Raw genomic sequence first — 24,021 nt, 5'->3', positions numbered from 1 at the left:
CTCTCTCATCAATAAAAATTTCAAAAATCAAAAAAATATCTTTTCCTTATTTCCCTCCAAATTTTCGAAATTTTGGGTTGACTTAGTCAAAAATTTTTAAAATTAGTTATTTCTTACAAGTCAAGTCAAAATTTCAATTTTAAAAATCTTATCTTTTCAAAATCTTTTTCAAGAAATCATATCTTTTTCATTTTTTTATTTTCGAAAATTTAAAAATTAATTTTCAAAATCTTTTTCTTATCTCTTATATCTAATTTTCGAAATTAGCTAACAATTAATGTGATTGGTTCAAAAATTTGAAGTTTGTTACTTTCTTGTTAAGAAAGGTTCAATCTTTAAGTTCTAGAATCTTATCTTGTAGTTTCTTGTTAGTTAAGTCATTTTAAAAATTAAATCTTTTTCAAAATATCTTTTTCTTAAAACTTTTATTTTATCTTTTATCTTATCTTTTTCAAAAATTTTATCTTTTTCAAAATTTGATTTCAAAATATCTTATCTAACTTCTTATCTTCTTATCTTTTTCAAATTTTGATTTCAAATCTTTTTCAATCAACTAACTAACTTTTTGTTTGTTTCTTATCTTTTTCAAAACCACCTAACTACCTTTCCCTCTCTAATTTTGAAAATATCTCATCTCTTTTTCAAAAATTCTTTTTGTTTTAAATTTTAATTTTAATTATATTTTGTCTTTGATTTCGAAAATTACTAACCTCTTTTTCAAAAAATTATTTTTGAAATTTCTCTTCTCTTCTCTTATTCTATTTAAATTAATTAATTACTAACACTTCTCTTCACCTCTCTTCATCTAAGAATCCGAACTTCTTATATCCCTTGTATTGATTCTTCTACCCCTTTCTTCTTCTACTGACATAAAGGAATCTCTATACTGTGACATAGAGGATTCCTCTTTCTTTTCTTGTTTTCTTCTCTTTCATATGAGCAGGAACAGGGAAAAAGGCACTCTTGTTGAAATTGATCCAGAACCTGAAAGGACTCTGAAGAGAAAATTAAGAGAAGCTAAATTAAATTATTCTAAAGGTAACCTTTCAGAAATTTTCGAACAAGAGAAGGACATGGCAGCCGAAAATAATAATAATAATGCAAGGAGAATGCTTGGTGACTTCACAAAGCCAACGTCCAAGTTTGATGGAAGAAGCATCTCCATTCCTGCCATTGGAGCCAATAACTTTGAGCTTAAGCCTCAACTAGTTGCATTAATGCAACAAAACTGCAAGTTTTATGGACTTCCATCTGAAGATCCTTATCAGTTTTTAACTGAGTTCTTGCAGATCTGTGAGACTGTAAAGACGAATGGAGTTGATCCTGAAGTCTACAGACTCATGCTTTTCCCTTTTGCTGTAAGAGACAGAGCTAGAATATGGTTGGATTCACAACCTAAGGATAGCCTGGACTCCTAGGATAAGCTGGTCACTGCCTTCTTAGATAAATTCTTTCCTCCTCAAAAGCTGAGCAAGCTGAGAGTGGATGTTCAAACCTTCAAACAAAAAGATGGTGAATCCCTCTATGAAGCTTGGGAAAGATATAAGCAGTTGACCAAAAGATGTCCATCTGACATGTTTTCAGAATGGACCCTATTAGATATATTCTATTATGGTCTCTCTGAATTTTCGAAAATGTCATTGGACCATTCTGCAGGTGGATCTATTCACCTGAAGAAAACGCCTGAAGAGGCTCAAGAACTCATTGATATGGTTGCAAACAACCAATTCATGTACACCTCTGAGAGGAATTCCGTGAATAATGGAATACCTCAGAAAAAAAGAAGTTCTTGAAATTGATGCTCTAAATGCCATATTGGCTCAGAACAAAGTGTTGACTCAACAAGTCAACATGATCTCTCAAAATCTGAATGGGCTGCAACATGCATCCAACAACACTAGAGAGGCAGCTTTTGAAGAAGCTTATGATCCTGAGAACCCTGCCATGGCAGAGGTTAATTATATGGGTGAACCTTATGGAAACACCTATAATCCATCATGGAGAAATCATCCAAATTTCTCCTGGAAGGATCAACAAAAGCCTCAACAAGGCTTTAACAATGGTGGACGCAATAGGCTAAGCAATAGCAAGCCATATCCATCATCTTCTCAGCAATAGACAGAGAATTCTGAACAAAACACTTCTAATTTAGCCAATATTGTCTCTGATCTGTCAAAGGCCACTTTCAGTTTCATGAATGAAACAAGATCCTCCATCAGAAATTTGGAAGCACAAGTGGGCCAGCTGAGTAAGAAAGTCATTGAAACTCCTCCCAGTATTCTACCAAGCAATACAGAAGAAAATCCAAAAGGAGAGTGCAAGGCCATTGATGTGATCAATGTGGCCGAATGCACAAGGGAGGAGGAGGACGAAAATCCTAGTGAGGAAGACCTCCTGGGACATCCCTCAAGCAAGAAGAAGTTTTCCATTAAGGATCCAAGGGAATCTGAGGCCCATACAGAGACCATAGAGATTCCATTAAATCTCCTTCTGCCATTCATGAGCTCTGAAGACTATTCTTCCTCTGAAGAGGATGAAGATGTGACTGGAGAGCAAGTTGCTCAATATTTAGGAGCTATCATGAAGCTGAATGCCAAGCTGTTTGGTAATGAGACTTAGGAAAGTGAACCTCCCTTGCTCATTAGTGAACTAGATACTTGGATTCAGAAAACTCTACCTCAAAAGAAACAAGATCCTGGCAAGTTCTTAATACCTTGTACCATTGGCACCATGAGCTTTTTCAAAGCTCTATGTGATCTAGGGTCAGGGATAAATCTTATGCCACTCTCTGTAATGGAGAAGTTAGGGATCACTGAGGTACAACCTGCCTTGTTCTCATTGCAATTGGCAGATAAGTCATTGAGACAAGCTTATGGAATAGTAGAGGACGTGCTAGTAAAGGTTGAAGGCCTTTACATCCCTGCTGATTTCATAATCTTAGACACTAGGAAGGAAAAGGATGATTGCATCATCCTTGGAAGACCTTTCCTAGCCACAGCAGGAGCTGTGATAGATGTCAACAGAGGTGAATTAGTCCTTCAATTGAATAGGGGACTACTGATGAGCGGATAATTTATACGCTTTTTGGCATTGTTTTTATATAGTTTTTAGTAAGTTTGAGCTACTTTTAGGGATGTTTTCACTAGTTTTTATGTTAAATTCACATTTCTGGACTTTACTATGAGTTTGTGTGTTTTTCTGTGATTTCAGGTAAATTCTGACTGAAATTGAGGGATTTGAGCAAAACTCTGAAGAAGGCTGACAAAAGGACTGCTGATGGTGTTGGAATCTGACCTCCCTGCACTCGAAATGGATTTTCTGGAGCTACAGAACTCCAATTGGCGCGCTCTCAACGGCGTTGGAAAGTAGACATCCAGGGCTTTCCAGCAATATATAATAGTCCATACTTTATTCGAAGAATGACGACGTAACTTGGCGTTAAACGCCAAGTACACGCTGCTGTCTGGAGTTAAACGCCAGAAAAACGTCATGATCCGGAGTTAAACGCCCAAAACACGTCATAACTCAAAGTTTAACGCCAAGAAATGCCTTAGCTCGTGGAATGATCAAGCTCAGCCCAAGCATACACCAAGTGGGCCCCGGAAGTGGATTTATGCATCAATTACTTACTCATGTAAACCCTAGTAGCTAGTCAAGTATATATAGAACATTTATCTATTGTATTAGATATCTTTTGACCACTTTAAGTCTTTGAATCATTCGGTCACTTGATCATGGAGAGGGCTGGCCATTCGGCCATGCCTGAACCTTTTGCTTATGTATTTTCAACAGTGGAGTTTCTGCACACCATAGATTAAAGGTGTGGAGCTCTGCTGTACCTCAAGTATTAATGAAATTCTATTTTCTCTTATTCGGTTTCTATCTTATTCTTATTCCAAGATATTCATTCGTACCCAAGAACATGATGAATGTAATGAGTTCAATTACCCTCATTATTATTCTCACTTATGAATGTACGTGATTGACAACCACTTCCGTTCTACATGCAACAGAGCTTGAATGTATATCTCTTAGATTCCCCAACAGAATCTTCGTGGTATAAGCTAGATAGATGGCGGCATTTATGAGGATCCGGAAAGTCTCACCTTGTCTGTGGTATTCCGAGTAGGATCCTGGGAATCTGGAAAGTCTAACCTTGTCTATGGTATTCTGAGTAGGATTCCGGTAATGAATGATTGTGACGTGCTTCAAACCTGTAACCTGCTGGGCGTTAGTGACAGACGCAAAAGAGGGATTCTATTCCAGTAGGGGAGGGAACCAACCGGTGATTAGCCGTACTGTGACAGAGTGCGTGAGCATTAGTTTTCACTGCGAGGATGGGATGTAGCCATCAGCCATGGGTGATGCCTCCAGACTGGTTAGCTATGCGAGTGACAGCCGCATAGGATATTTCCCCGAGAGGAAGAAAGTAGCCACAGTTGATGGTGAACCCCTATACAAAACTTGCCATGGAAAGGAGTAAGAAGGATTGAATAGAAGCAGTAGGAGAGCAGGCGTCCCTGGGCTCTACAGCATCTCCATCCGCTTATCTGAAATTCCTACCAATGAATCTGCATAAGTGTTCTATCCCTTTTATTATTCCTTTTTATTTCTTTTTTCCAATAATCACAATTACCCTTTAATCTCCCTAACTGAGATTTACAAGGTGACCATAGCTTGCTTCATACCAGCAATCTCTGTGGATTCGACCCTTACTCACGTAAGGTTTATTACTTGGACGACCCAGTACACTTGCTGGTTAGTTGAACGGAGTTGTGAGAATAAACAGTGCCCTAAGAGTAAATATATGCTAAAGCTCAAAAGATAGAAATCACAATTTCGTCCACCAAGTTTTTGGCGCCGTTGCCGGGGATTGTTCGAGTATGGACAACTGACGGTTCATCTTGTTGCTCAGATTAGGTACTTTTCTTTTCAAAAATCTTTTTCAAAAATTTTCTTTTATTTTTCGTTTTTACAAACTTTATTTTCGAAAAAATATTAATAAAAATTCAAAAAAAATTCATAAAATCATAAAAATAAAAAAATATTTTATGTTTCTTGTTTGAGTCTTGTGTTAATTTTTAAGTTTGGTGTCAATTGCATGCTTTTAAAATTTTTCTTGCATTTTTTTCGAAAATCTCATGCATTCATAGTGTTCTTCATGATCTTCAAGTTGTTCTTGACAAGCCTTCTTGTTTGATCTTGATGATTTCTTGTTTTGTGTCTTTTCTTGTTTTTCATGTGCATCTTTGCATTCATATTTTTCATGCATTAAAGATTTCTAAGTTTGGTGTCTTGCATGTTTTCTTTGCATTAAAAATTTTTTCAAAATTATGTTCTTGATGTTCATCATGATCTTCAAAGTGTTCTTGGTGTTCATCTTGACATTCATAGCATTCTTGCATGCATTCATTGTTTTGATCTAAAAATTTCATGCATTGAATATTTTTGTTGTTTTTCTCTTTCATAATTAAAAATTCAAAAAATCAAAAAAAAAAATATTTTCCTTATTTTCCTCCAAATTTTCGAAATTTTGGGTTGACTTGGTCAAAAATTTTTAAAATTAGTTATTGCTTACAAGTCAAGTCAAAATTTCAATTTTAAAAATCTTATCTTTTCAAAATCTTTTTCAAAAATCATATCTTTTTCATTTTTGACATAATTTTCGAAAATTTCAAAATTATTTTTCAAAATATTTTCAAAAATCTTTTTCTTATCTTTATATCAAATTTTCGAAAATTAGCTAACAATTAATGTGATTGGTTCAAAAATTTGAAGTTTGTTACTTTCTTGTTAAGAAAGGTTCAATCTTTAAGTTCTAGAATCTTATCTTGTAATTTCTTGTTAGTTAAGTCAATTTAAAAAATTAAATCTTTTTCAAAATATCTTTTTTCAAATATATCTTTTTATCTTTTATCTTATCTTTTTCAAAAATTTTATCTTTTTCAAAATTTGATTTCGAAAATATCTTATCTAAACTTCTTATCTTCTTATCTTTTTCAAATTTTGATTTCAAATCTTTTTCAATCAACTAACTAACTTTTTGTTTGTTTCTTATCTTTTTCAAAACCACCTAACTACTCTTCCCTCTCTAATTTTCGAAAATTCTCCCTCTCTTTTTCAAAAATTCTTTTTTTAATTTTAATTTTAAACTTATTTTATTTTTAATTTTCGAAATCACTAACTTCTTTTTCAAAAATTATTTTCGAAATCTTCTTTCTCTTTTCTTATTCTATTTAATTATTTAATCACTAACACTTCTCTTCACCTCTCTTCATCCAAATCCGAATCCATCCCTCCTCTTTCTTCTACCCCTTTCTTCTTCTACTAACATAAAGGAATCTCTATACTGTGACATAGAGGATTCCTCTTTCTTTTCTTGTTTTCTTCTCTTTCATATGAGCAGGAACAAGGATAAAGGCACTCTTGTTGAAATTGATCCAGAACCTGAAAGGACTCTGAAGAGAAAATTAAGAGAAGCTAAATTACAACAATCCAGAAACAACCTTTCAGAAATTTTCGAACAGGAGAAGGACATGGCAGCCGCAAATAATAATGATAATAATGCAAGGAGAATGCTTGGTGACTTCACAAAGCCAACATCCAAGTTTGATGGAAGAAGCATCTCCATTCCTGCCATTGGAGCCAATAACTTTGAGCTTAAGCCTCAACTAGTTGCATTAATGCAACAAAACTACAAGTTTTATGGACTTCCATCTGAAGATCCTTATCAATTTTTAACTGAATTCTTGCAAGTCTGTGATACTGTAAAGACGAATGGAGTTAATCCTGAAGTCTACAGACTCATGCTTTTCCCTTTTGCTGTAAGAGACAGAGCCAGAACATGGTTGGATTCACAACCTAAGGATAGCCTGGACTCCTGGGATAAGCTGGTCACTGCCTTCTTGGATAAATTCTTTCCTCCTCAAAAGCTGAGCAAGCTGAGAGTGGATGTTCAAACCTTCAAACAAAAAGATGGTGAATCCCTCTATGAAGCTTGGGAAAGATACAAGCAGCTGACCAAAAGATGTCCATCTGACATGTTTTCAGAATGGACCCTATTAGATATATTCTATTATGGTCTCTCTGAATTTTCAAAAATGTCATTGGATCATTCTGCAGGTGGATCTATTCACCTGAAGAAAACGCCTGAAGAGGCCCAAGAACTCATTGACATGGTTGCAAACAACCAGTTCATGTATACCTCTGAGAGGAATTCCGTGAATAATGGGGTACCTCAGAAGAAAGGAGTTCTTGAAATTGATGCTCTGAATGCCATATTGGCTCAGAACAAAATGTTGACTCAACAGGTCAACATAATCTCTCAAAATCTGAATGGATTGCAACATGCATCCAACAGTACTAGAGAGGTAGCTTCTGAAGAAGCTTATGATCCTGAGAACCCTGCCATGGCAGAGGTTAATTACTTAGGTGAACCTTATGGAAACACCTATAACTCATCATGGAGAAATCATCCAAATTTCTCCTGGAAGGATCAACAAAAGCCTCAACAAGGCTTTAACAATGGTGGACGCAATAGGCTGAACAATAGTAAGCCATATCCATCATCTCCTCAGCAACAGACAGAGAACTCTGAACAAAATAATTCTAATTTAGCTAATATGGTCTCTGATCTGTCAAAGGCCACTTTTAGTTTCATGAAGGAAACAAGATCCTCCATTAGAAATTTGGAGGCACAAGTGGGCCAGCTGAGTAAGAAAGTCATTGAAACTCCTCCCAGTACTCTCCCAAGCAATACAGAAGAAAATCCAAAAGGAGAGTGCAAGGCCATTGATTTAATCAAAGTGGCCGAATGCATAAAGGAGGAGGAGGACGAAAATCCTAGTGAGGAAGACCTCCTGGGACATTCCTCAAACAAGAAGGAGTTTCCTATTAAGGATCCTGAGGAATCTGAGGCTCACTTAGAGACCATAGAGATTCCATTAAATCTCCTTCTGCCATTCATGAGCTCTGAAGAATATTCATCCTCTGAAGAGGATGAAGATGTGACTGGTGAGCAAGTTGCTCAATATCTAGGAGCTATCATGAAGCTGAATGCCAAGCTATTTGGTAATGAGACTTGGGAAAGTGAACCTCCCTTGCTCATTAGTGACTTAGATACTTGGATTCAGGAAACTCTACCTCAAAAGAAACAAGATCCTGGCAAGTTCTTAATACCTTGCACCATTGGCACCATGAGCTTTGAGAAAGCTCTATGTGATCTTGGGTCAGGGATAAACCTTATGCCACTCTCTGTAATGGAGAAGCTGGGGATCATTGAGGTACAACCTGCCTTGTTCTCATTACAATTGGCAGACAAGTCAATGAGACAAGCTTATGGAATGGTAGAGGACGTACTAGTGAAGGTTGAAGGCCTTTACATCCCTGCTGATTTCATAATCCTAGATACTAGGAAGGAAGATGATGAATGCATCATCCTAGGAAGACCTTTCCTAGCCACAGCAGAAGCTGTGATAGATGTCAACAGAGGAGAGTTAGTCCTTCAATTGAATGGGGAATACCTTGTGTTTCAAGCACATGGTCATCCCTCTGTGACAAAAGAGAGTAAGCATGAAGAGCTTCTCTCAGTTCAAGGTCAAGAAGAGCCCACACAGTCAAACTCTAAGTTTGGTGTTGTGAGGCCACAACCAAACTCTAAGTTTGGTGTTCAATTTCCATATCCAAACTCTAAGTTTGGTGTGGAGACAACACACTAAATTGACCTGATCATCTTGTGGCTCCATGAGAGCCACTGTCAAGCTATTGACATTAAAGAAGCGCTTGTTGGGAGGCAACCCAATTTTATTTATCTAATTTTATTTTATTTTGTTTTGGTGTTATTTTTGTGTTGAATTAGGTACATGATCATGAGGAGTCACTAAAAAATCAAAAAAAATAAAAACAGAGTCAAAAACAGAAGAAAAAAAATTTTCACCCTGGAGGACGCACGGGCTGGCGTTCAACGCCCAGAAGATGCATCTGGCTGGCGTTCAACGCCAGAACAGAGCATCTTTCTGGCGCTGAACGCCCAAAACAAGCTACATCTTGGCGTTTAACGCCAGGATGCGCACACAGAGGACAATCTGGCGCTGAACGCCAGAAACAAGCTTGAAACTAGCGTTCAACGCCAGAAACAAGCATCACATGGGCGTTTAACGCCCAGAACATGCACCAATGGGCGTTTGAACGCCAGAATGATGCATGAAGGCAATTTACACGCCTATAGGGTGAAGGAATGGTATTTCTTTTCACCTCAGGATCTGTGGACCCCACAGGATCCCCACCTCAGGATCTGTGGACCCCACAGGATCCCCACCTACCTTTTCTTTTAATCCTAATCACACTCTCCTAATCCAAATCTCATTTTCAATGTCACACTTCCCAAAAACCTTCACCAATCACCTCAACCCCTCTTCCCAATTTCCCCATGCACCATTCACATCAACCTCCTCTTCCCCATAAACCCCACCTACCCTCATCAAATTCAAATTCAATTTCCCACCCATTCCCCCCCAAAATGGCCGAAACCCAACCCTCCCTCTCCCTATAAATACCTCTCCTTTCTTCTTCATTTTCACACAACAAAAACCCCTTCTTCTCTCCTATAGCCGAACCCCCTCCTCTCCTTCTCTACCAAAATTTTCTTCTTCTTCTTCTACTCTTCTTTTCTTTTTGCTCGAGGACGAGCAAATTTTAAGTTTGGTGTGGTAAAAAGCCTAAGCTTTTTATTTTTCATTCACCATCAATGGCACCCAAGACCGAAGTTTCCTCAAGAAAAGGAAAAGGGAAGGCAAAAGCTTCCACTTCCGAGTCATGGGAGAAGGAGAGATTCATCTCCAAGAGCCACCAAGACCACTTCTATGATGTTGTGGCAAAGAAGAAGGTGATCCCCGAGGTCCCTTTCAAGCTCAAAAAGAATGAGTATCCGGAAATCCGACATGAAATTCAAAGAAGAGGGTGGGACGTCATAACCAACCCCATGCAACAAGTCGGAATACTGATGGTTCAAGAGTTCTATGCTAATGCATGGATCACTAGGAACCATGATCAAAGTATGAACCCGAATCCAAAGAACTATCTCACAATGGTTCGGGGGAAATACTTAGATTTCAGTCCGGAAAATGTGAGGTTGGCGTTTCATCTACCCATGATGCAAGGTGATGAACGCCCCTACACAAGAAGGGTCAACTTCAATCAAAGGTTGGACCAAGTCCTAATGGACATTTGTGTGGAAGACGCCCAATGGAGAGTAGACTCCAAAGGCAAACCAGTCCAACTAAGAAGACTAGACCTCAAGCCTGTAGCTAGAGGATGGTTGGAGTTCATCCAAAGATCCATCATCCCTACAAGCAACCGATCTGAAGTTACTGTGGATCGGGCCATCATGATTCATAGCATCATGATTGGAGAGGAAGTGGAAGTTCATGAAGTCATATCCAATGAACTCTACAAAATAGCCGACAAGCCTTCATACGTGGCACGGCTAGCCTTCCCCCACCTCATATGCCATCTATGTTATTCAGCCGGAGTTATCATAGATGGAGATGTCTCCATTGAAGAAGACAAGCCCATCACCAAGAAAAGGATGGAGCAAACAAGAGAAGTTCCTCACGGCCCTCAAGAAGAACATGAGGAAGTTCATCATCAACAAATGCCTCAAGGAATGCACTTTCCTCCCAACAACTATTGGGAGCAACTTAGTACCTCTTTGGAAGACTTGAGCCATAATGTTGAACAATTAAGGGTGGAACACCATGAACACGCCCTCACTCTCCAAGAAATAAGAGAAGATCAAAGAGTAATGAGGGAGGAGCAACAAAGGCAAGGAAGGGACATAGAAGAATTGAAGAACATCATTGGTCCTTTAAGAAGAAGACGCCACTAGAGGTGGATTCATTCCTTGTTCTTTATTTTCTTTCTGTTTTCGGTTTTTAAGTATTATGTTTATCTATGTTTTTGTGTTTCTACTTCATGATCATTAGTGTGTAACCATGCCTTAAAGCTATGAATAAAATCCATTAGTCTTTCACCTCTCTTAAAAGAAAAATGTTTTAATTCAAAAGAACAAGAAGTACATAATTTTCGAAATTATTATTGAATTTAATTTAATTATATTGATGTGGTGGCAATACTTTTTGTTTTCTGAATGAATGCTTGAACAGTGCATATTTTTGATCTTGTTGTTTACGAGTGTTAAAATTGTTGGCTCTTGAAAGAATGATGAACAAAGAGAAATGTTATTGATGAACTGAAAAATTCATGAATTGATTCTTGAAGCAAGAAAAAGCAGTGAAAAGCAAAAGCTTGTGCGAAAAAAAAATAGAAAGAAAAAGCAAGCAGAAAAAGCCAATAGCCCTTAAAACCAAAAGGCAAGGGTAGCAAGGATCCAAGGCTTTGAGCATCAATGGATAGGAGGGCCCAAGGAAGTTAAATCCAGGCCTAAGCGGCTAAATCAAGCTGTCCCTTACCATGTGCTTGTGTCATGAAGGTCCAAGTGAAAAGCTTGAGACTGAGTGGTTAAAGTCGTGATCCAAAAGAGTGTGCTTAAGAGCTCTGGACACCACTAACTGGGGACTCTAGCAAAGCTGAGTCACAATCTGAAAAGGTTCACCCAGTCATGTGTCTGTGGCATTTGTGTATCCGGTGGTAATACTGGAAGACAAAGTGCTTAGGGCCACAGCCAAGACTCATAAAGTAACTGTGTTCAAGAATCAACATGCTTAACTAGGAAAGTCAATAACACTATCCGAAATTCTAAGTTCCTAGAGAAGCCAATCACTCTAAACTTCAAAGGAAAAAGTGAGATGCCAAACCTGTTCAGAAGCAAAAAGCTACAAGTCCCGCTCATCTAATTAAATTAATATTCATTGATATTTTGGACTTTATAGTATATTCTCTTCTTTTTATCCTATTTGATTTTCAGTTGCTTGGGGACAAGCAACAATTTAAGTTTGGTGTTGTGATGAGCGGATAATTTATACGCTTTTTGGCATTGTTTTTATATAGTTTTTAGTAAGTTTGAGCTACTTTTAGGGATGTTTTCACTAGTTTTTATGTTAAATTCACATTTCTGGACTTTACTATGAGTTTGTGTGTTTTTCTGTGATTTCAGGTAAATTCTGACTGAAATTGAGGGATTTGAGCAAAACTCTGAAGAAGGCTGACAAAAGGACTGCTGATGCTGTTGGAATCTGACCTCCCTGCACTCGAAATGGATTTTTTGGAGCTACAGAACTCTAATTGGCGTGCTCTCAACGGCGTTGGAAAGTAGACATCCAGGGCTTTCCAGCAATATATAATAGTCCATACTTTATTCGAAGAATGACGACGTAACTTGGCGTTAAACGCCAAGTACATGCTGCTGTCTGGAGTTAAACGCCAGAAAAACGTCATGATCCGGAGTTAAACGCCCAAAACACGTCATAACTCAAAGTTTAACGCCAAGAAATGCCTTAGCTCGTGGAATGATCAAGCTCAGCCCAAGCATACACCAAGTGGGCCCCGGAAGTGGATTTATGCATCAATTACTTACTCATGTAAACCCTAGTAGCTAGTCAAGTATATATAGAACATTTATCTATTGTATTAGATATCTTTTGACCACTTTAAGTCTTTGAATCATTCGGTCACTTGATCATGGAGAGGGCTGGCCATTCGGCCATGCCTGAACCTTTTGCTTATGTATTTTCAACAGTGGAGTTTCTGCACACCATAGATTAAAGGTGTGGAGCTCTGCTGTACCTCAAGTATTAATGAAATTCTATTTTCTCTTATTCGGTTTCTATCTTATTCTTATTCCAAGATATTCATTCGTACCCAAGAACATAATGAATGTAATGAGTTCAATTACCCTCATTATTATTCTCACTTATGAATGTACGTGATTGACAACCACTTCCGTTCTACATGCAACAGAGCTTGAATGTATATCTCTTAGATTCCCCAACAGAATCTTCGTGGTATAAGCTAGATAGATGGCGGCATTTATGAGGATCCGGAAAGTCTCACCTTGTCTGTGGTATTCCGAGTAGGATCCTGGGAATCCGGAAAGTCTAACCTTGTCTGTGGTATTCCGAGTAGGATTCCGGTAATGAATGACTGTGACGTGCTTCAAACCTGTAACCTGCTGGGCGTTAGTGACAGACGCAAAAGAGGGATTCTATTCCAGTAGGGGAGGGAACCAACCGGTGATTAGCCGTACTGTGACAGAGTGCGTGAGCATTAGTTTTCACTGCGAGGATGGGATGTAGCCATCAGCCATGGGTGATGCCTCCAGACTGGTTAGCTATGCGAGTGACAGCCGCATAGGATATTTCCCCGAGAGGAAGAAAGTAGCCACAGTTGATGGTGAACCCCTATACAAAACTTGCCATGGAAAGGAGTAAGAAGGATTGAATAGAAGCAGTAGGAGAGCAGGCGTCCCTGGGCTCTACAGCATCTCCATCCGCTTATCTGAAATTCCTACCAATGAATCTGCATAAGTGTTCTATCCCTTTTATTATTCCTTTTTATTTCTTTTTTCCAATAATCACAATTACCCTTTAATCTCCCTAACTGAGATTTACAAGGTGACCATAGCTTGCTTCATACCAGCAATCTCTGTGGATTTGACCCTTACTCACGTAAGGTTTATTACTTGGACGACCCAGTACACTTGCTGGTTAGTTGAACGGAGTTGTGAGAATAAACAGTGCCCTAAGAGTAAATATATGCTAAAGCTCAAAAGATAGAAATCACAATTTTGTCCACCAACTACCTTGTGTTTAAGGCACATGGCCATCCCTCTGTGACAAAAGAGAGTAAGCATGAAGAACTTCTCTCAGTTCAGAGTCAAGAAGAACCCACACAGTCAAACTCTAAGTTTAGTGTTGTGAGGCCACAACCAAACTCTAAGTTTGGTGTTAAGACCCCATATCCAAACTCTAAGTTTGGTGTTGGGACTACACTAACATTGACCTGATCACCTTGTGGCTCCATGAGAGCCACTGTCAAGCTATTGACATTAAAGAAGCGCTTGTTGGGAGGCAACCCAATTTTAATTATCTAATTTTTGTTTTATTGTTATTTTGTGTTTTATTAGGTACATGATCATGAGGAGTCACGAAAAAATCAAAAAAATTAAAAACAGAGTCAAAAACAGAAGAAAAAAAAATTTTTCACCCTGGAGGTCGCGCAGACTGGCGTTCAACGCCAGTAAGATGCATCTGGCTGGCGTTCAACGCCAGAACAGAGCACCATTCTGGCGCTGAACGCCAGAAACAAGCAACATCCTGGCGCTGAACGCCAGGAATGTGCCTAGAGGAGACAAACTGGCGCTGAACGCCAGTAAAGCATGAAACTGGCGTTCAACGCCAGAAACATGCTTTCCATGGGCGTTGAACGCCCAGAACGTGCACCAGTGGGCGTTTAAACGCCAGAATGATGCACGAAGGCATTTTACATGCCTATTTGGTGAAGGATGGAATTCCTTGACACCTCAGGATCCTGTGGACCCCACAGGATCACCTCAGGATCTGTGGACCCCACAGGATCCCCACCTAATATATTCCCACCTTACCTCCTAATACTATTTTTGTGATTTGTATTCCCCATGTCATAAAACCCAACACTCCTCACCAATCACCTCAATTCCTCTTCCCAATTACCCCTTCACCACTCACATCAATCCACTCTTCCCCATAAACCCTACCTACCTTCATAAAATTCAAAATCAATTTCCCACCCATTCCCACTCAAAATGGCCGAACACCCACCCTCCCCTCTCCCTATAAATACCCTTCCATTCTACTTCATTTTCACACAACACTAACCCATCTTCTCCCCCTTAGCCGAACCTACCTCTCTCCCTCTCTACCATATTTTCTTCTTCTTCTTCTTCTCTTCTTTTCTTTCTTGCTCGAGGGCGAGCAAAAATTTTAAGTTTGGTGTGGTAAAAGCATAAGCTTTTTGTTTTTCCATTACCATCAATGGCACCTAAGGCCGGAGCATCCTCTAAAAAAGGGAAAGGGAAGACAAAAGCTTCCACCTCCGAGTTATGGGAGATGGAAAGATTCATCTCCAAGAGCCATCAAGACCACTTCTATGATGTTGTGGCAAAGAAGAAGGTGATCCCCGAGGTCCCTTTCAAGCTCAAAAAGAATGAGTATTCGGAAATCCGACATGAAATCCAAAGAAGAGGTTGGGAAGTCCTAACCAACCCCATGCAACAAGTCGGAATATTGATGGTTCAAGAGTTCTATGCCAATGCATGGATCACTAGGAACCATGATCAAAGTATGAACCCGAATCCAAAGAACTATCTCACAATGGTTCGGGGGAAATACTTAGATTTTAGTCCGGAAAATGTGAGTTGGCGTTTCACTTGCCCATGATGCAAGGAGATGAACGCCCCTACACTAGAAGGGTCAACTTTAACCAAAGGTTGGACCAAGTCCTTATGGACATATGTGTGGAAGGAGCTCAGTGGAGAATAGATTCCAAAGGCAAGCCAGTTCAACTAAGAAGACTGGATCTCAAGCCTGTGGCTAGAGGATGGTTGGAGTTCATTCAACGCTCCATCATTCCTACTAGCAACCAATCTGAAGTCACTGTGGATCGGGCCATCATGATCCATAGCATCATGATTGGAGAGGAAGTAGAAGTTCATGAGGTCATCTCCAATGAACTCTACAAAATAGCCGACAAGTCCTCCACCATGGCACGGCTAGCTTTTCCTCACCTTATTTGCCATCTGTGTTACTCAGCTGGGGTTATCATAGAAGGAGACACCTCCATTGAAGAGGATAAGCCCATCACCAAGAAAAGGATGGAGCAAGCAAGAGAAACCATGCACGGTTCTCAAGAAGTGCATGAGGAAGCTCATCATCAACAAATTCCTGAGATGCCTCAAGGGATGCGCTTTCCTCCCAACAACTATTGGGAGCAACTCAACACCTCCTTAGAAGATTTGAACCACAATGTGGAACAATTAAGGGTGGAACATCATGAGCACTCCATCATTCTCCAAGAAATAAGAGAAGATCAAAGAGCAATGAGGGAAGAGCAACAAAGGCAAGGAAGGGACATAGAAGAGCTTAAGGACATTGTTGGTCCTTCAAGAAGAAGATGCCACTAAAGGTGGATTCATTCCTTGTTCTTTATTTCTTTCAATTTTCGGTTTTTAATGTTGTGTTTATCTATGTTTTGTGTCTCTACTTCATGATCATTAGTATGTAACCATGCCTTAAAGCTATAAATAAAATCCATTAACCTTTCACCTCTCTTAAATGAAAAATGTTTTAATTCAAAAAGAACAAGAAATACATGAATTTCGAATTTATCATTGAATTTAATTTAATTATATTGATGTGGTGACGATACTTTTTGTTTTCTGAATGAATGATTGAACAGTGCATATGTCTTTTGATATTGTTGTTTATGAGTGTTAAAATTGTTGGCTCTTGAAAGAATGATGAACAAAGAGAAATGTTATTGATGATCTGAAAAAAATTATGGAATTGATTCTTGAAGCAAGAAAAAGCAGTGAAAAAGCAAAAACTTATTCAAAAAAAATGGCGAAAAAAATAGAAGGAAAAAGAAAAAGCAAACAGAAAAAGCCAATAGCCCTTAAAACCAAAAGGCAAGGGTAAAAAGGATCCAAGGCTTTGAGCATCAATGGATAGGAAGGCCCAAGGAAATAAAATCCAGGCCTAAGCGGCTAAATCAAGCTGTCCCTAACCATGTGCTTGTGTCATGAAGGTCCAAGTGAAAAGCTTGAGACTGAGTGGTTAAAGTCGTGATCCAAGGAAAAAGAGTGTGCTTAAGAGCTCTGGACACCACTAACTGGGGACTCTAGCAAAGCTGAGTCACAATCTGAAAAGGTTCACCCAGTTATGTGTCTGTGGCATTTATGTATCCGGTGGTAATACTGGAAAACAAAGTGCTTAGGGCCACGGCCAAGACTCATAAGTAGCTGTGTTCAAGAATCAACATGCTTAACTAGGAAAGTCAATAACACTATCCAAAATTCTGAGTTCCCAGAGACGCCAATCACTCTGAACTTCAAAGGAAAAAAGTGAGATGCCAAAACTATTCAGAAGCAAAAAGCTACAAGTCCCGCTCATCTAATTATAATTAATATTCATTGATATTCTGGAATTTATAGTATATTCTCTTCTTTTATCCTATTTGATTTTCAGTTGCTTGGGGACAAGCAACAATTTAAGTTTGGTGTTGTGATGAGCGGATAATTTATACGCTTTTTGGCATTGTTTTTAGGTAGTTTTTAGTAAGTTTGAGCTACTTTTAGGAATGTTTTCATTAGTTTTTATGTTAAATTCACATTTATGGACTTTACTATGAGTTTGTGTGTTTTTCTGTGACTTCAGGTAATTTCTGGCTGAAATTGAGGGACTTGAGCAAATCTCTGAAAAAAGGCTGACAAAAGGACTGCTGATGCTGTTGGAATCTGACCTCCCTGCACTCGAAATGGATTTTCTGGAGCTATAGAACTCCAATTGGCGCGCTCTCAACGGCGTTGGAAAGTAGACATCCAGAGCTTTCCAGCAATATATAATAGTCCATACTTTGTTCGGGAATTGACGACGTAACTTGGCGTTGAACGCCAAGTACATGCTGCTGTCTGGAGTTAAACGCCAGAAAAACGTCATGATCCGGAGTTGAACGCCCAAAACACGTCATAACTTGGAGTTCAACTCCAAGAAAAGCCTCAGCTCGTGGATAGATCAAGTTCAGCCCAAACATACCCAAGTGGGCCCCGGAAGTGGATTTATGCATCAAATACTTACTCATGTAAACCCTAGTAGCTAGTCTAGTATAAATAGGATAAGTTACTATTGTATTAGACATCTTTGGTCTCAGTTTTGTTTTATTCTTCATCTTAGGAGACTATTGATCACATTCAGGGGGCTGGCCATTCGGCCATGCCTGAACCTTTTTACTTATGTATTTTCAACGGTGGAGTTTCTGCACACCATAGATTAAGGGTGTGGAGCTCTGCTGTACCTCAAGTATTAATGCAATTCTATTTTCTTTTATTCAAATCTCTCTTATTCTTATTCCAAGATATTCATTCGTACCCAAGAACATGATGAATGTGATGATTAAGTGACGCTCATTATCATTCTCACTTATGAACGCACGTAATTGACAACCACTTCCGTTCTACATGCAACAGAGCTTGAATGTGTATCTCTTAGATTCCCCAACAGAATCTTCGTGGTATAAGCTAGATAGATGGCGGCATTTACGAGGATCCGGAAAGTCTCACCTTGTCTGTGGTATTCCGAGTAGGATCCTAGGAATCCGGAAAGTCTAACCTTGTCTGTGGTATTCCGAGTAGGATTCCGGTAATGAATGACCGTGACGTGCTTCAGACTCGCAAGTGCTGGGCGTTAGTGACAGACGCAAAAGAATCAAGGGATTCTATTCCAGTAGGAGCGGGAACCAACCAGTGATTAGCCGTGCTGTGACAGAGCGTGTGAGCGTAGTTTTCACTGCGAGGATGGGATGTAGCCTTCGGCCAGGTGATGCCTCCAGACGATTAGCCATGCGAGTGACAGCCGCAGAGGATCATTTTCCCGAGAGGATTCAAAGTAGCCATCGTCGAATGGTGAACCCCTATACACAGCTTGCTATGGAAAGGAGTAAGAAGGATTGAGTTGAAGCAGTGGGAAAGCAGGCGTTCTTGAGCCATACAGTATCTCCATTCGCTTATCTGAAATTCCCACCAATGAATCTGCATAAGTGCTCTATCCCTTTTATTATTTCTATTTTCTTATTTCTATTTTCAAAAACCCATAAACCAATTTAATCTGCCTAACTGAGATTTACAAGGTGACCATAGCTTGCTTCATACCAACAATCTCTGTGGGATCGACCCTTACTCACGTAAGGTTTATTACTTGGACGACCCAGTACACTTGCTGGTTAGTTGAACGGAGTTGCGTCCACTCGTGCCAATTTCAAATTCCATAAAAATATAACTTAAAGAATAATGATCACAATTTCGTCCACCACTCTGTAAAGAGGCTAGTGTGAAGATGGGAGTAGATGAATTCATACACATTGAACATCCAATCACCAAGAAGTCAATGGAAGGACAAATGCAAGACAACTCTATCAAGAGGAGGGCGCAGGAATTCCTCCCTGAATTCCCTAAAATTGACTACTGGACCAGCCTAGAAGCATCTATCACCAAGTTACAAGAAACTATGGAGCAACTTAAGGAAGAACAGCAGAATCAGAACTGCATGCTCTGCAAATTGCTGAAGGAACAAGAGAAGCAGGGGCGTGAACTTCAAGAGTTGAAATGCCAAAAGCTCTCCTCTCAAGTTGAGGGAGCATCCACTTCTCAAAATCAAGGTTGTTAAGTCCTAATTCTGTGATAACCTCTATCATTAGGAGCCTATTTAAATTTTTGTTTTCTATTCCTACTAGTCTTATCTTATATCTATTTTTGAGTCTTGTTCTTAATTCATAATTAATAAAATTTAAAGTTCATGCCTTAAAGCTATGAATGTCCTATGAATCCATCACCTCTCTTAAATGAAAAATGCTTTAATCACAAAAGAACAAGAAGTACAGGATTTCGAATTCATCTTTGAAACTAGTTGAATTAGTTTGATGTGGTGACAATGCTTTTTGCTTTCTGAATGAATGCTTGAACAGTGCATATGTCTTTTGAATTTGTTGTTTTAAGAATGTTAAAATTGTTGGCTCTTGAAAGAATGAAGGAAAAGGAGACTTGTTATTGAGGATCTGAAAAATCATCAAATTGATTCTTGAAGCAAGAAAAAGCAGTGAATTAAAAAAAAACGAAAAAAAGAAAGAAAAGAAAGAGAAAAAGAAAAAGAAAGAAATAAAGTTGTGATCCAAGGCAAAAAGAGTGTGCTTAAGAACCCTGGACACCTCTAATTGGGGACTCTAGCAAAGTTAGGTCACAATCTGAAAAGGTTCACCCAATTATGTGTCTGTGGCATGTATGTATCCGGTGGTAATACTGGAGGACAGAGTGCTTTGGGCCACAGCCAAGACTCATACAATAGCTATGTTCAAGAATCATCATACTTAACTAGGAGAATCAATAACACTATCTGAGTTCTGAGTTCCTATAGATGCCAATCATTCTGAACTTCAAAGGATAAAGTGAGATGCCAAAACTGTTCAGAAGCAAAAAGCAACTAGTCCCGCTCATCTAATTGGAGCTTAGTTTCTTTGATATTTTGGAGTCTATAGTATATTCTCTTCTTTTTATCTTATTTGATTTTCAGTTGCTTGAGGACAAGCAACAATTTAAGTTTGGTATTGTGATGAGCGGATAATTTGTACGCTTTTTGGCATTGTTTTTAGTATGTTTTTAGTATGATCTAGTTAGTTTTTAGTATATTTTTATTATTTTTTAGTTAAAATTCACTTTTCTGGACTTTACTATGAGTTTGTGTGTTTTTCTGTGATTTCAGGTATTTTCTGGCTGAAATTTAGGGACCTGAGCAAAAATCTGATTCAGAGACTAAAACGGACTGCAGATGCTGTTGGATTCTGACCTCCCTGCACTCGAAGTGAATTTTCTGGAGCTACAGAAGCCTAATTGGCGCGCTCTCAACGGCGTTGGAAATTAGACATCCTGGGCTTTTCAGCAATGTATAATAGTCCATACTTTGCCCGAGATTTGATGGCCCAAACCGGCGTTGCAAATCAGCCTCAGAATTCCCAGCGTTTAACGCCGGAACTGGCATAAAAATTGGAGTTAAACGCCCAAACTGGCATGAAAGCTGGCGTTTAACTCCAGAAAAAGTCTCTACACATGAAGGCTTCAATGCTCAGCCCAAGCACACACTAAGTGGACCCAGAAGTGGATTTTTACGTCATTTACTCATTTCTGTATACCCTAGGTTACTAGCTTACTATTAATAGGATCTTTTGACATTGTATCTGTACCTCATGACACTTTACACGTTTCTTTGTGTACTTCCTACGGCATGAGTCTCTAAACCCCATGGTTGAGGGTAAGGAGCTCTGCTGTGTCTTGATGGATTAATGCAATTACTACTGTTTCTTATTCAATCATGCTTGCTTCCGTTCTAAGATATCACTTGTTCTTAACCCGGATGAATGTGATGATCTGTGACACTCATCATATTCTCAACTATGAACGCGTGCCTAACAACCACCTCCGTTCTACCTTAGATTGAGTAGATATCTCTTGGATTCCTTAATCAGAATCTTCGTGGTATAAGCTAGAATTGATGGCGGCATTCAAGAGAATCCGGAAGGTCTAAACCTTGTCTGTGGTATTCTGAGTAGGATTCAATGATTGAATGACTGTGACGAGCTTCAAAATCGTGATTGTGGGGCGTTAGTGACAGACGCAAAAGAATCACTGGATTCTATTCCGACATGATCGAGAACCGACAGCTGGATAGCCGTGCCGTGACAGGGTGCGTTGAACATTTTCACTGAGAGGATGGGGGGTAGCCATTGACAACGGTGAAACCCTACATACAGCTTGCCATGGAAGGAGCCTAGCGTGCTTGAAGAAGAAGACAGTAGGAAAGCAGAGGTTCAGAAAACAGAGCATCTCCAAAACCTCAACCTATTCTCCATTACTGCAAAACAAGTACTTATTTCATGTTCTTTACTTTTCACAATCAAACTTGATAATTATTGATATCCTGACTAAGAGTTACAAGATAACCATAGCTTGCTTCAAGCCGACAATCTCCGTGGGATCGACCCTTACTCACGTAAGGTATTACTTGGACGACCCAGTGCACTTGCTGGTTAGTTGTGCGGGATTGCAAAAGTGTGATTGCAATTTCGTGCACCAACGCTGCAGAGCTCCTCACCCCCAACAATGGAGTTTAGAGACTCATGCCGTCAAAAAGTATGTAATTCAGATCTGAAAATGTGATGAGGTACAAGATAAATCTCTAAAAGTTGATTAAATAGTAAACTAGTAACCTAGGTTTACAGAATATGAGTAAACTAAGATAATTGGTGCAGAAATCCACTTCTGGGGCCCACTTGGTGTGTTCTGGGGCTGAGACTAAAGCAATCCACGAGTTGAGGCCTTTCTTGGAGTTGAACTCCACGTTATAACGTGTTTTGGGCGTTCAACTCCGGATCATGACGTTTTTTCTGGCGTTTAACTCCAGACAGCAGCATGTACTTGGCGTTCAACGCCAAGTTACATCGTCTATCTTCGCGCAAAATATGGACTATTATATATTGCTGGAAAGCCCTGGATGTCTACTTTCCAACGCCGTTGAGAACGCACCAATTGGACTCCTGTAGCTCTAAAAATTCCATTCCGAGTGCAGGGAGGTCAGGATCCAACAACATCAGCACTCCTTTTTCAGCCTAACTCAGATTTTTGCTCAACTCCCTCAAATTCAGCCAGAAAATACCTGAAATCACAGAAAAACACACAAACTCATAGTAAAGTCCAGAAATATGATTTTTGCCTAAAAACTAATAATATCTTACTAAAAACTAATTAAAACATACTAAAATCTACATGAAATTACCCCAAAAAGCGTATAAAATATCCGCTCATCATGAAGCGTACAAGGAGATGCTTTGGATGAAGAAATTCTTGAAGGAACTCAGGTTTGCTCAAGAGATATATGTCTTGTTTGTGATAGTCAAAGTGTTCTACATCTTATTTTGTGAGGTATCATTGTATACTTGATGTTTTGGATTATGAGTTGTTGGAACTTGAAAAGGTTTATACATTATACTGATTAGAATGGTTCTGATATGATGACCAAGGCATACCAAGGTAGAAATTTAAAGTTTGTTGCTTAATCGCCGGACTGACAATTACCTCCACATAGTCGTGAGGGGAGATTTGTTGGGTTTCGGGCTCCCTTTCTATGTGAGAAAAAAGTCCAGATGTTAGTATCAAAGCCCATGGTTGCTCTTTGCTAAGGGTAAAGTAGCTGAGGTGAGTTAGGAATGCAAGAGAGATAACACTAAACATTGAAGAGAAGAAAGAAAGTATTTTCGCACAAATACAAAGCTATATCTGTAAATCGATCACTGCAGATTCGTTAACCATTGGATTGAGCTCAAATTTGGATAATGTGTTCCAGAAACCTGGTTCTTTGTTTTCATCATTCTGATCTACAATTCAAAATCTATAGTTAGAAATATTGGCCACGCAGAAATATCTTTGTTCTTGTGGTATTTTCATCTTCTTGTTCTTGTTTTGTAAGTTTTGATGCTTAGATTGTTTGGCTTGTCATATGCATGTTTTGTATAGTGAATTGTGACTCTCTTGTACCTTATTTTGATCATAGTGAAACTATTTCTCCGGTCCTGGTGACTGATAGTTTTTACTTCTCGCATTAAAGAGATTTTCTACGTTAAAAATCTTGGTGTATTTTTGTCTCTATTTTTAATTTTTCTATACATTTTTTTTGCTGTTATTGGTGTGCTATTGCTGCTGCTATTTATTTGTGAGTGAATATTATTTCTCCTCTAATTCTTATAAGTAGAAAATTATGTGATTTATTTCTATTAAGATTTTGAAATTATGGTAACAATATAGAGCAACTAACTATCATTAGGTATTGAAGAGAAATAGCAATAATGATATGGAAGATAATAATTACAATGTCAGCTAAAATCATCATTCCCTCTATGCAAAGACACAGTGGAGAAAATGGAAAACATACAAAGGCAAAGGGAGCTGTGAGAAGTATGAGATTGTAGAAGTCTTTGGATACAACGTGAAATGTTTCAGCTTGAAATAATCTGATGCAAGACTACTATGTGAAAAACCTTGCTTTATAATAATGTTATAGGATTACAGCAGAGCTTTGGAGAATATTACTTGGCATGGTTTTGGCTTGGGACAGGGGTTTCAAGCAAATTGTAATTTAGAGGGATTCACTATCAGCAATAAAGATGAGGACAAACCAAGATAAGAGCAATCAGAACCATAATCCTTTCATCAACAAATTAAGGAGCTAATGAACAGGAATTGGGGAACCCAATTCAAATATACATTGATAAGCT

At 38.8% G+C, this 24,021-nt stretch overlaps 1 non-coding gene across 1 annotated transcript; it reads right to left on the bottom strand.

The window, feature by feature from the left end:
• Nucleotides 1-1,472: 1,472 nt before the first annotated feature.
• On the bottom strand, nt 1,473-1,576 carry LOC112704815 (small nucleolar RNA R71). The gene has a single exon (XR_003155421.1). It is a non-coding gene; the product is annotated as a small nucleolar RNA R71 (small nucleolar RNA).
• Nucleotides 1,577-24,021: the final 22,445 nt, after the last annotated feature.

This window comes from Arachis hypogaea, chromosome 7 (assembly GCF_003086295.3).
Source record: "Arachis hypogaea cultivar Tifrunner chromosome 7, arahy.Tifrunner.gnm2.J5K5, whole genome shotgun sequence".
Taxonomy (NCBI): Eukaryota; Viridiplantae; Streptophyta; class Magnoliopsida; order Fabales; family Fabaceae; genus Arachis; species Arachis hypogaea.
Note: the sequence above shows the minus strand (reverse complement) of the source record. Positions and strands in the feature narration are given on the sequence as shown.